The sequence below is a fragment of the Mustela erminea genome, chromosome 5, assembly GCF_009829155.1.
Source record: "Mustela erminea isolate mMusErm1 chromosome 5, mMusErm1.Pri, whole genome shotgun sequence".
NCBI lineage: Eukaryota > Metazoa > Chordata > Mammalia > Carnivora > Mustelidae > Mustela > Mustela erminea.
Window position 1 is genome coordinate 53,108,944 of NC_045618.1, and position 11,022 is coordinate 53,119,965.

The 11,022-nt window shown below is 37.8% G+C and overlaps 1 pseudogene; it reads left to right on the forward strand.

The window, feature by feature from the left end:
* Window positions 1-533: 533 nt before the first annotated feature.
* LOC116590113 lies at window positions 534-1,582 on the forward strand (annotated as a pseudogene).
* The last annotated feature ends 9,440 nt before the right edge of the window (window positions 1,583-11,022 follow it).

Consider the following 11,022-nt stretch of genomic DNA (forward strand, 5'->3'; position numbering starts at 1 on the left):
ATCCTGAGATCATGACCAGAGCTTAAATCAAAGGCGCTTAACTGAGCCACCCAGGTACCCCAAGAAGTTGTGTTTTATGTTTTCAACAAATCTAATGTAGACACAAGTAGAGTTTTGACAACAAAGAAGATCAATAGCTATCTTTAGACAATTTTCTCCAACTTACATATCATATAACCACAATCACAAAAACCAGAATTTAATGATTACCAAAAAAAAAAAAAAAAAAAAAAAAACTTGAAATCATGGGGAAGAAATTTAAGGTAGTGGCAGCAAATGTGGTTACAGAGACAAAAAGAAATAGGAAAATAACCCTGTGTATTCACTCAATGAAAACTAATAATATGAATAACATGACAATAATCAAATGTTTTATTTAGCTTTAATGATGTCAAGTTGAGAACAAGACAATGTTTATAATAGGTAAGTCTATTATACAATGGTAAAACTGTCTCAAAATATATTTCTGATAAATTCCAAATTTCTCAGAGATTATTTCCTTATGTTCTATTGTGGAGTGGAGCCATGAGGCCATGTGCAGTGTGGCAGTCACTGGTATCACCTGCCTACCACCAGCTCCTTCACCTGCAGGTTTGTGCCCTTGCCTGGCCTGCCTGCACTGCTCCCACAGCAGCTTCAGCACCTGGGCCAAGAACAGTGTGTAAAGTAGTTGTGCTAGGACTTTTGGAGGAATAGGGCAGGCCCTTTCACTTCTCCCCAAAACATACCCTTGGTAAGCCTCCTGAATGTCTACAGTGTTGCTCATTTACCTGAGTAGCCACAGATCAAAGCCACATTGAGATCAAAGCAACTATGAAAGGCTACCTTGAACCTAAGCAGTTGTCAGACTGCCTGAAAGATTGTGATGTGGTAGTTATTCCAGTAGGAGTCTTGAGAAAACCAGGCATGACATAGGATATCTGTTCCAGACCAATGCCACAGTTGTGGCTACCCTGACTACTGTCTGTGCCCAGCATTGCCCTGAGACCATGAGCTGCACCACTTTAAATATGATTAACTCCACCATCCCAATCACAACAGCATTTTCAAGAAACATGGAACATACAACCCCCAAAAAATCTTTGGGGTGACAACCCTGGGAATTATCAAAACCAACACTAATTATAGAACTGAAGGGTTTTGGATCCAATTCCAGTCATTGTTCATGTCACTGGTGGCCATGCTGAGAAACCATCATCCCCCAACCACTCTACAAATGGACCTTTCCCAGGACCAGCTGACAGCTGTCATTGGGAGGATCCAGGAGGCCAGCACCAGGGTAGTAAAGGCCACAGATGCAGCAGGCTCTACCACACCGTCTGTGGTGTATGCTGGAGCCCAATATGTCTTCTCCCTTGTGGATGCAATGAATAGAAAGGAAGGAGTTGTCAAATGTTTATAAGTCCCAAGAAATGGAGTGCCCCTATTTCTCCACACCATTACTGCTGGGGAAAAAGGGCATCAAAAAGAATCTAGGCATCAATACCACTTTCCTTTCCCAGAGAAGATGATACTCGAAGTCATTTCTGAGCTGAAGGTGTCCATCAAAAAAGGAGAAGAGTTCATGAAGAACATGAAATGAGAAAGCAGTTAGTGATTAGTCTATTTCCCCAACTTATTAAGGCATCATGTCACTGTAAAGACATATCAGACCCCTTTGTGTTTCAGTTGTGTTAATGATGAGTATTATATTAATGTTGCTGTCCCTTCCAAATCACAGGTCTATCTGTTGATGGATCAATAAAAGTAGGCTTTATCTTTTCTTTTTTTTAAAGATTTTATTTATTTATTTATTTGACAGACAGAAACCACAAGTAGGCAGAGAGGCAGGCAGGGGGGCGGCGGGGGGGTGAAGCAGGCTCCCTGCTGAGCAGAGAGCCCGAGGCAGGGCTCGATCCCAGGACCCTGGGATCATGACCTGAGCCAAAGGCAGAGGCTTTAACTCACTGAACCACCCAGGCACCTTGCCTTTATCTTCTTCAAAATGAAACAAAACAAAACATACATGCACACACACACAAATGTAGACATATTTGCTGATGTGTTCAGTGGGACCTGAAAGAGTCCCTTGCCCAAAATCTTCACTCAGTATAGCTTGTCACAGGACCTGAAATTACACTATATTTTTTCATTCTTTTAGTGATAAAACCATTTGCTTTTAATAAATTCATTATTTAAATATACAAAAATACAAATGGTAACATACCTGCTTGTTTTCAGTCATGTGTATCATACCATGAATGAGTTTAATTATTCTCTTCTATGACAACCAGCTGAGGTCAAACCCTTGCAGAAATGGTGGCCTGATGGGGGGTAGATACTAAGAACAGGGAAAAGATAGAGAAAGACAGGAAAAATGGCCTAGGAAGCACAAAGGTTTTACATATTTTCTAACTTTTTTAGACAAGCTTTGCTCATAGTATAATGAATTGAAGAGCACTGGCCAAGAGGTGAGAACAACTTTGAAGTTCTATTTGTGTAACAGGAAAATGAGTCTAACTCTAAGAAACTGCACGTGAAGATCTGGGGTCCTAGTGAGAATCCCAGACTCTGCAGACACTGCTATTTGGCACATTCACATTAAAATGTACTGATTACAGCTGACCCTTGAACAACATGGCTTTGAACTGCCTGGGCCCACCTATATGCCAATTTCTTTTGAAAAATAAAGTATGTTACTATAAATATATGTTCTCTTCCTTATGGCATTTTCTTGTGTTTAGCTTACTTTATTGTAAGAATATAGTATATAATGCACAAAACATACATGATACATGCTAATCAACATTTTATGTTATTGGTAAGGCTTCCAGTCAACACTAGGCTACTAGTTGTTGGTTTTTAGAAGACTGAAAGTTATACATGGATTTTTGACTATGCAAGGGGTTAGCACCCTTAATCCCTGCTTTGTTTAAGGTTCAACAATATTATATTGCCTCTATTCTACACAAAGACTTTGCAAATGTTGATAGAAGCTCAATTCATAATCACCAACATCTGTAAAAACATAAATGGATAAGCAAACTGTGACATATCCATATGTTGAGCAATAAAAAGGAATAAAATAGGATTTGAAAATCATCTTCCAAGAGAAACAGCAATAAAACTGGAAAAAGTTTTCAGACAAAAGTACCCAAAACAAAATAAAACCCTTAAACTTTTTCAAGTCTAAGGAAAATACCCAGATGGCATACAACAAATTGAGAAATATTTATTCAAGAATCTCAGTAATAACAGAGGAAGTCTCTGACATTAAGCCAGATTCTGCACCTATTTCTCCCATCTCTACTGTCAAAGTTCTCTGCTACATAGGTGCTGCATCCCATAAGGAAAAGCAGCTCCCATTATCCTTCTAAGCTCCAGAACTGAGACAAAGAGATTATATCCCAGATGGTACTAAGGCTGGCCATGATAACTGATGGCTCCCATCTCCCCAACTTGGCTCTGGCTCCACACTGTGGAGATATGCCCATGGTGTGGAGATATGCCCAGGTGAGCATTGCAGGAAAGAAAAACATGGAAGCCCTGCCTGAGGAAGGTGATTTTATTTGGAGAGCAATGCAAAAAATCTATGTCTGTGGCCTACTATTTGAAATGATTGGGTCACAGTGGAAACATCTCTAATGATCCTAAAAAATTAAAAATATATATATATTTTAAAGGAATACTCTGGAAAACTATGTACCAACAAATTAGATAACTCATATGAAAGGGACAAATGCCTAAAAATATACAATAATAGAAAATCTAAAGAAACATATAAGAAATAGACATTGTTAGTATTTTTTTAAATTTCCCAAAGGAAAACTCCAGGCTCTGATGATGGCTTCATTGGTAAATTCTGCCAAATTTTTAAAGAAATAGTACCAATTCCTCTAAAACTCTTCCAAGAAATGGAGAAAGAGGAAACATTTTACAACTCATTCTATGAGGGCAATTTTACCCTGATACCAAAGCCAGACAAAGACAGCATAAAAATAAATAAATAAACAAACAAACAAACAAACTATAGACCAACACTTCTTACCAATGCACATTCAACTATATACTACAGACCAGAAACACATTTTAAATGTAAAGTCATAGATAGGTTAAATCTGTGAGGATGAAGGAAGAGAACGAAGTCAAAGAACAAACACTACTCACATTCAGAACTTAACTATAAAGCTACAGTAACTAAGATAAAGTGGTATTGACATATATCAATGGGATGAGATAGAAGGTCCAGAAATAGACTCACATAAATTTAGGCAACTGATCTTTGAAAGGAGCAAAAGTAATGCAGGGGAGCAAAGAGAGTCTTTTCCACAAATGCTACTTGAGCAACTGGACATCCATGTGCCAAAAAATAAAATATATATATATATATATATATATATATATAGAGAGAGAGAGAGAGAGAGAGAGAGAGAGAAGAAGAAGAAGAAGAAGAAGGAGGAGGAGGAGGAGGAGGAGGAGGAGGAGAAGAAGAAGAAGAAGAAGAAGAAGAAGAAGAAGAAGAAGAAGAAGAAGAAGAAGAAGAAGAAGAAGGGAGAAAAAGAAAAAAGAAAAGAAAAGAAAAGAAAAGAAAAGAAAAGAAAAGAAAAAGAGAAACCAACATACACCTTACACTTTTCACAAAATTTAACCCAAAAGGATCACAGACATTTTGTGAAGTGAAAAATATAAATCTCCTAGAAGATAACATAGGAAAAAGTCTAGATGACCTTGTATGTGGCAGTGGCTTTTAAAATACACCACCGAAGGCACAATCCATGAAAGAAATAACTGACAAGCTGTACTGCGTGAAAATTTAGAACATTTTCTCTGCAAATGACAATGCCAAGAGAATGAGAAGAAAAGCCACTCTGGGAAAAAATATTTACAAGAGACCTATCTGATAAAGTGTTGCTATCTAGTATACTCAAAGATCTCTTTAAACTCAACAACAAAGAAACAACCTCATTAAAAAAAAAAAGTCATCAAGACACCTGATTAAAAACCTCACTAAAGAATATAGGGGTGCCTGGGTGGCTCAGTCAGTTAAGCGTGTACTCTTGGCTCAGGTTATGATCCCAGGGTCCTGAGATCGAGCCCCATACGGGCTCCTTTCTCAGCAGGGAGCCTTCTTCTCCCTCTCCAGCTGCCCTGTGCTTGTGTTCCCTCTCTTGCTATCTCTTTGTCATAAGTAAAATATTTTTTAAAAAGAATATATGCAGATGACAAATAAGCATGTGAAAAGATGCTCAGCATCATGTATCATCAAAGAATTAAAAATTAAAATGAGATCCACTATAAACTTATTGGGATTACTAAATCTAAAACATTGATAACATCAAATGTTGGCAAGGATATGGGGCAACAGGGACTCTAATCCTGATGGGAATCCAAAATGGTACACCTACTTTGGAAGACAATTGGCAGTTGCTTACAAAACTAAATAAACACTTACAATTCAGTCCACCAACTGTGCTGCTTAGCATTTACCCAAATACATTGGAACAAAAACCTCCATACTGAAGATCTCCTTCAGAAGGTGAATGGGTAAATAGACCATTGTATGTCCAGACAATGAAATATTATTCAGTGCTAAAAAGAAATAAGCTACAAAAAGACATGTAAGAAACTGAAATGTATATTACTAAGGGAAAAAACCCAATGTATGTTGTATGATTCCAACTATATGCCATTCTGGAAAAGGTCAAACTATGCAATCCATAAAATTAGTAGTTGCCAGGGATTTCACTATTGGGTATTTACCTCAAAGATACAGATGTAGTGAAAAGAAGGGCCATCTGTACCCCAATGATCATAGCAGCAATGGTCACAGTTGCCATACTGTGGAAAGAACCAAGATGCCCTTCAACAGATGAAAGGATAAAGAAGATGTGGTCCTCATATACTATGGAGTATTAAGCCTCCATCAGAAAGGACGAATACCCAACATTTGTATCAACATGGACGGGACTAGAAGAGATTATGCTAAGTGAAATAAGTCAAGCAGAAAGAGTCAATTATCATATGGTTTCACTTATTTGTGGAGCAAAGGAATAACATGGAGGACATGGGGAGATGGAGCGGAAAAGTGAGTTGGGGAAATTGGAGGTGGGGATGAAAGATGAGAGACTGTGGATTCTGAGAAACAAACTGAGGGTTTTGGAGGGGACGTGAGAGAGGGGTTGGGTAAGCCTGGTAGTGGGTATTAGGGAGGATATATATTGCATGGAGCACTGGGTGTGGTACATAAAAAATGAATTCTGGAACACTGAAGAAAAAAAAAATTAGTAGTTGCCAGGGATTAAGAAAGAGGGGAAAGTAAATAGGCAGAGCACATATGATTTCAGGGCAGTGGAACTATTCTGTATGACATTACAATGGTGAATACATGTTATTATATATTTGTAATAACCTATAGTGTATACAACATCAAAAGTGAATCCTAATATAAACAATGGATTTTGAGTGATAGTGATATGTCAGTGTGGGTTCACTGATTGGAAAGATGTATCACTGTGGTATCAAATGTTGACCATGAGGGAAGTTGTGCATATGGGGAGTGCTCAGGAGGTATATGAAAACTCTTTGTATGTTCCACTAAATTTTGGTGTAAATCTAAAACTATTCTAAAGGAAAAGGCTATTTAAAAAAATTAAAAAAAAATAAAGGACAGAAAAATATAGAAAAAAGATATATCATATGAACACAGATCAAAAGATTTCATCAGAGGCCATTTTAATATCAAAGTACATTTCAGAGCAAAGAATAATACCAGGGATAAGAATGTCATTTCATGGGGTGCTTGGGTGGCTCAGTCAGTTCAGTGTCTCCTGTAGGCTCAGGTCGAGATCCCAGAATCCTGGGATTGAGGCTACCTCCCCCTGCCACCCAGGCCCCCTGCTCAGCGGGGAATCTGCTTCTCCCTCTCTCCTTTTGCCCCTCCCCCACTTAGGCTCTTGCATGTGTTCTCTTTCTCAAATCTTTTAAAAAAAGCAATTTCATATTGAGAAAGAAATCAATTAACCAGGAAGTAGTAATGATTTAATTATTTATGTCCCTGATATCAGACTTAAAAGCAAAAACTGAAAGAGTTGCAAGGAGAAATAATTTTTTTTTATTATTATTATTTTTTAATTTTTTATTTTTTATAAACATATGTTTTTATCCCCAGGGGTACAGGTCTGTGAATCACCAGGTTTACATGGGGGCTTAAGTGGGTAGGAGAAGAATAAATTAAACAAGATGGGATTGGGAGGGAGACAAACCATGAGAAATAATTTTTTAAAAATATAATCAGCAAACTGGAGGGGAAGGTCATAAAGAGGATGTGACCATCAGTTCACCCATGAGCTGGACCGGGGCAACTGGAGGTTTCTCACCACCTACACTGTCCTTGGAATGTGCATTCTACTTGCCTACCCTGCTCCCAGAAGCTGCCTGAAGGATACAGCCTTTAGAGAGTGATGTGGTGTTGACACTGTCTGTACAGTATACATGGCTGAACCCACTTAAGGCCTCTAAATTAACCTAAAGATTTGGCCAGTGGGTACAGAGATCTACTCGTCTTGTAGCCACCCATGATGGTGGTTATAGAACGCACTAGTCAAGATATGACTTCCCTTGCAACTAGCACTAAAACCTTAACTGAATTTGATGACATAAATCTAGTTAGAGAATAAGATTGCAGAAGACATCTTCTTGGTACTTATATGTTAAATGATAAAAATTTAAAACTTCACTAATGTTTAATGCATAGCTGCTTTATATGTGATTTTTCTTATCTCCTTGTTCTGATTTCTAGAATATGGAAAGGTCATTCCCAAGAGATGTCCAACAGAAATTATTTTCATAATTTTTGTCTTACCCAGGATACAGAATAGGAAAATTTCACCCAAGGGATTCCTCTAGTGATGAATATATGTCAGGCTGAGAGAAAGTGCTTCTACAGATACTGTCTCCACCCAACTGTGGATGTCATCTCAAGCATACATCAGAAGAGAAGAGGAAAAAGCAATTTAGTCTTAGAAAAAAATTCATATTTGGTAAGCTATCTCGTGTTCCCTGTGACTCTCTTCTTTAATTTTTAAAAAATCTGTATGTATCTGTATTGCCCATGCTCACCCATGACATCTTGAGTGTGGCTTGTTTAACTCCTGACCTTTAAAGAGGGTAATACAGGGGTGCCTGGGTGGCTCAATGGGTTAAGCCTCTGCCTTCGACTCAGGTCATGATCTCAGGGTTCTGGGATCAAGTCCTGCATTGGGATCTCTGCTCAGCAGGGAGCCTGCTTCCTCCTCTCTCTCTCTGCCTGCCTCTCTGCCTACTTGTGATTTCTGTCTGTCAAATAAATAAATAAATAAATAAATAAATTCTTTAAAAAAAATAAAGAGGGTAATACAGTTTTTTTCCTCCCATCCTATTCCTATGGGAGCTTCTATGGTTCCTTTAACAAAGGTGTACAGACCACCATCATGCAACCCCACAGAGATGTTCTCAGGTCTGCTTTAGATCTCTGTTCTTTAATGGCTACTTGATATTAGCAACTTCCACTTATCTTGGCTCAAGTGGATCTTGCCATTTAAGAGAATTAAGTTTTATCATATAGGTTAGAGTATTATATGCTAAGATAACTTTTAACATAGAGATAGAAGTAAAAACAGTTGGGGAGCCTGGGTGGCTCAGTGAGTTAAAGTCTCTGCCTTCAGCTCAGGTCATGATCCCGGGGTCCTGGAATCAGGTCCCACATCGGGCTCTCTGCTCGGCAGGGAGGCTGCTTCCTCCTCTCTGCCTGCCTCTTTGCCTACTTGTGATCTCTGCCTGTCAAATAAATAAAATCTTTTAAAAAAAATTAAAAAAAAAGAAGTAAAAACAGTTATATATCCAGTGAGAAATGACATAATTCAGTTACTAGAGAAGTAAGATAAAACTACAATCTGAAAGAAAAGGAAGGCATCTTAAGCTGGAAGAAGGAACTTGGACTTTCTCCTTGTGCACCTCACCCAGTGTGTATCTCAGGCAATTCATTAAATTATTTGAGTCCAAGTTTCTCTTGTAAAAACATAAATGTTGAGAATCTCAGTTTTATGATGATTATTGTTTAAAAAATCTTAGTGGATGAACATTGAGTCTAGAAGACCATGAAAAATGTGTTGCCATATTTAATACTCCTACAAAAGTAGCTCAATTTGTCTCCTTTCCCTGATTTCTCAATTTTAATAATCCCAAGGTTGTCATTACTTCCTTTATGAAAATTCTCCAAGTTAAAGTTAAGAATTTCAAAGGTGCTTTAATAAAATGTGCTACTGCCTCATGTATGGTTTCTTAAAATGTGAATAACCCCTCTCAGACAAAAGCAGAAGTGAAAAGTAAAAAAGATACAAAGCTACTGAAAGCAGGTAGCAGGTCTGAACTTCTTTTGCATCTGTATAACCTGCTAAGAGTGTGCTTGTTAATGTAGAAAAAATATTAATTTGAATCTCCCTGATGGCTAGTGATGATGAACATTTTTTCATGTGTCTGATAGCCATTTGTATGTCTTCATTGGAGAAGTGTCTGTTCATATCAGAACAGTGTGGAGATTCCTCAAGAATTTAAAAATAGAGCTTCCCTATGACCCTGCAATTGCACTACTGGGTATTTACCCCAAAGACACAAATGTCGTGAAAAGAAGGGCCATCTGTACCCCAATGTTCATAGCAGCAATGGCCACAGTCACCAAACTGTGGAAAGAACAAAGATGCCCTTCAGTGGACAAATGGATAAGGAAGATGTGGTCCATATACACTGTGGAGCATTATGCCTCCATCAGAAAGGATAAACACCCAACTTTTGTAGCAACATGGACGGGACTGGAAGAGATTATGCTGAGTGAAATAAGTCAAGCAGAGAGAGTCAATTATCATATGGTTTCACTTATTTGTGGAGCATAATAAATAGCATGGAGGACATGGGGAGTTAGAGAGGAGAAGGGAGTTGCAGGAAATTGGAAGGGGAGGTAAACCATGAGAGACTATGGACTCTGAAAAACAATCTGAGGGTTTTGAAGGGGTGGGGGATGGGAGGTCGGGGTACCAGGTGGTGGGTATTATAGAGGGCACGGATTGCATGGAGCACTGGGTGTGGTGTAAAAACAATGAATAATGTCATGCTGAAAAAAAAAAAAAAAGAATGTCATTATTATACTTACATAGTATTTGTACAAAATAAGAAATTATAAATATTTATTGGGGTGCCTGGTTGGCTCAGTGTGTTAAAGCCTCTGCCTTCAGCTCAGATCATGATCTCAGGATCCTGGGATAGAGCCCTACATTGGGCTCTCTGCATAGCAGGGAGCCTGCTTCCCCCTCTCTCTGTCTCTGCCTGCCTCTTTGCCTGCTTGTGATCTCTGTCTGTCAAATAAATAAATAAATAAAATATTTTGAAAAAGAAATTATAAATACATATTATATTTAGAGGTATATAACTGATGATCTCAAATTTTATCTTTGTGCTCACTCAGCGCTAAGAGTCAAAGATGTACTTTATTTCCATAAGTCTACAATATATTTACATCCTAGAAATGACACATAGATATTTCAAACCTGTATGGCATTATTTGAAAACCTAGGGATTTCCTAGCATCCATGAATACATAGCTGACCCTTGAAAAATGGAGTCAAAAATTTGTGTACAACTTTTGAATCATCCAAAATTTAACAATAGTCTACTGTTGACCAAAAAGCACTACTGACAACAAAAATACTTTGTATATGTATTATATATTGAATTATCACAGTGAAGCTAGAACAAGGAAAACATTTAAAAAGTCATAAGAGAAAATATATTTACAGTACTGTACCTACTGAAAAAAATCAGCATATTAAAAAACCCCCGCACAGTTCACCTGGGTTGTTCATAACACCTGTGTCGTTCAAAAGTCAACTGTAAATGAACACAAATATCTTATATTGATAAATTTGAATATTTATTATATTTTGGTTATATATTTGCTATCATTCAGATTTTCTGTTAGACTCTGAGTCGGAGTTATCTTCCTCTTTGGTGAAT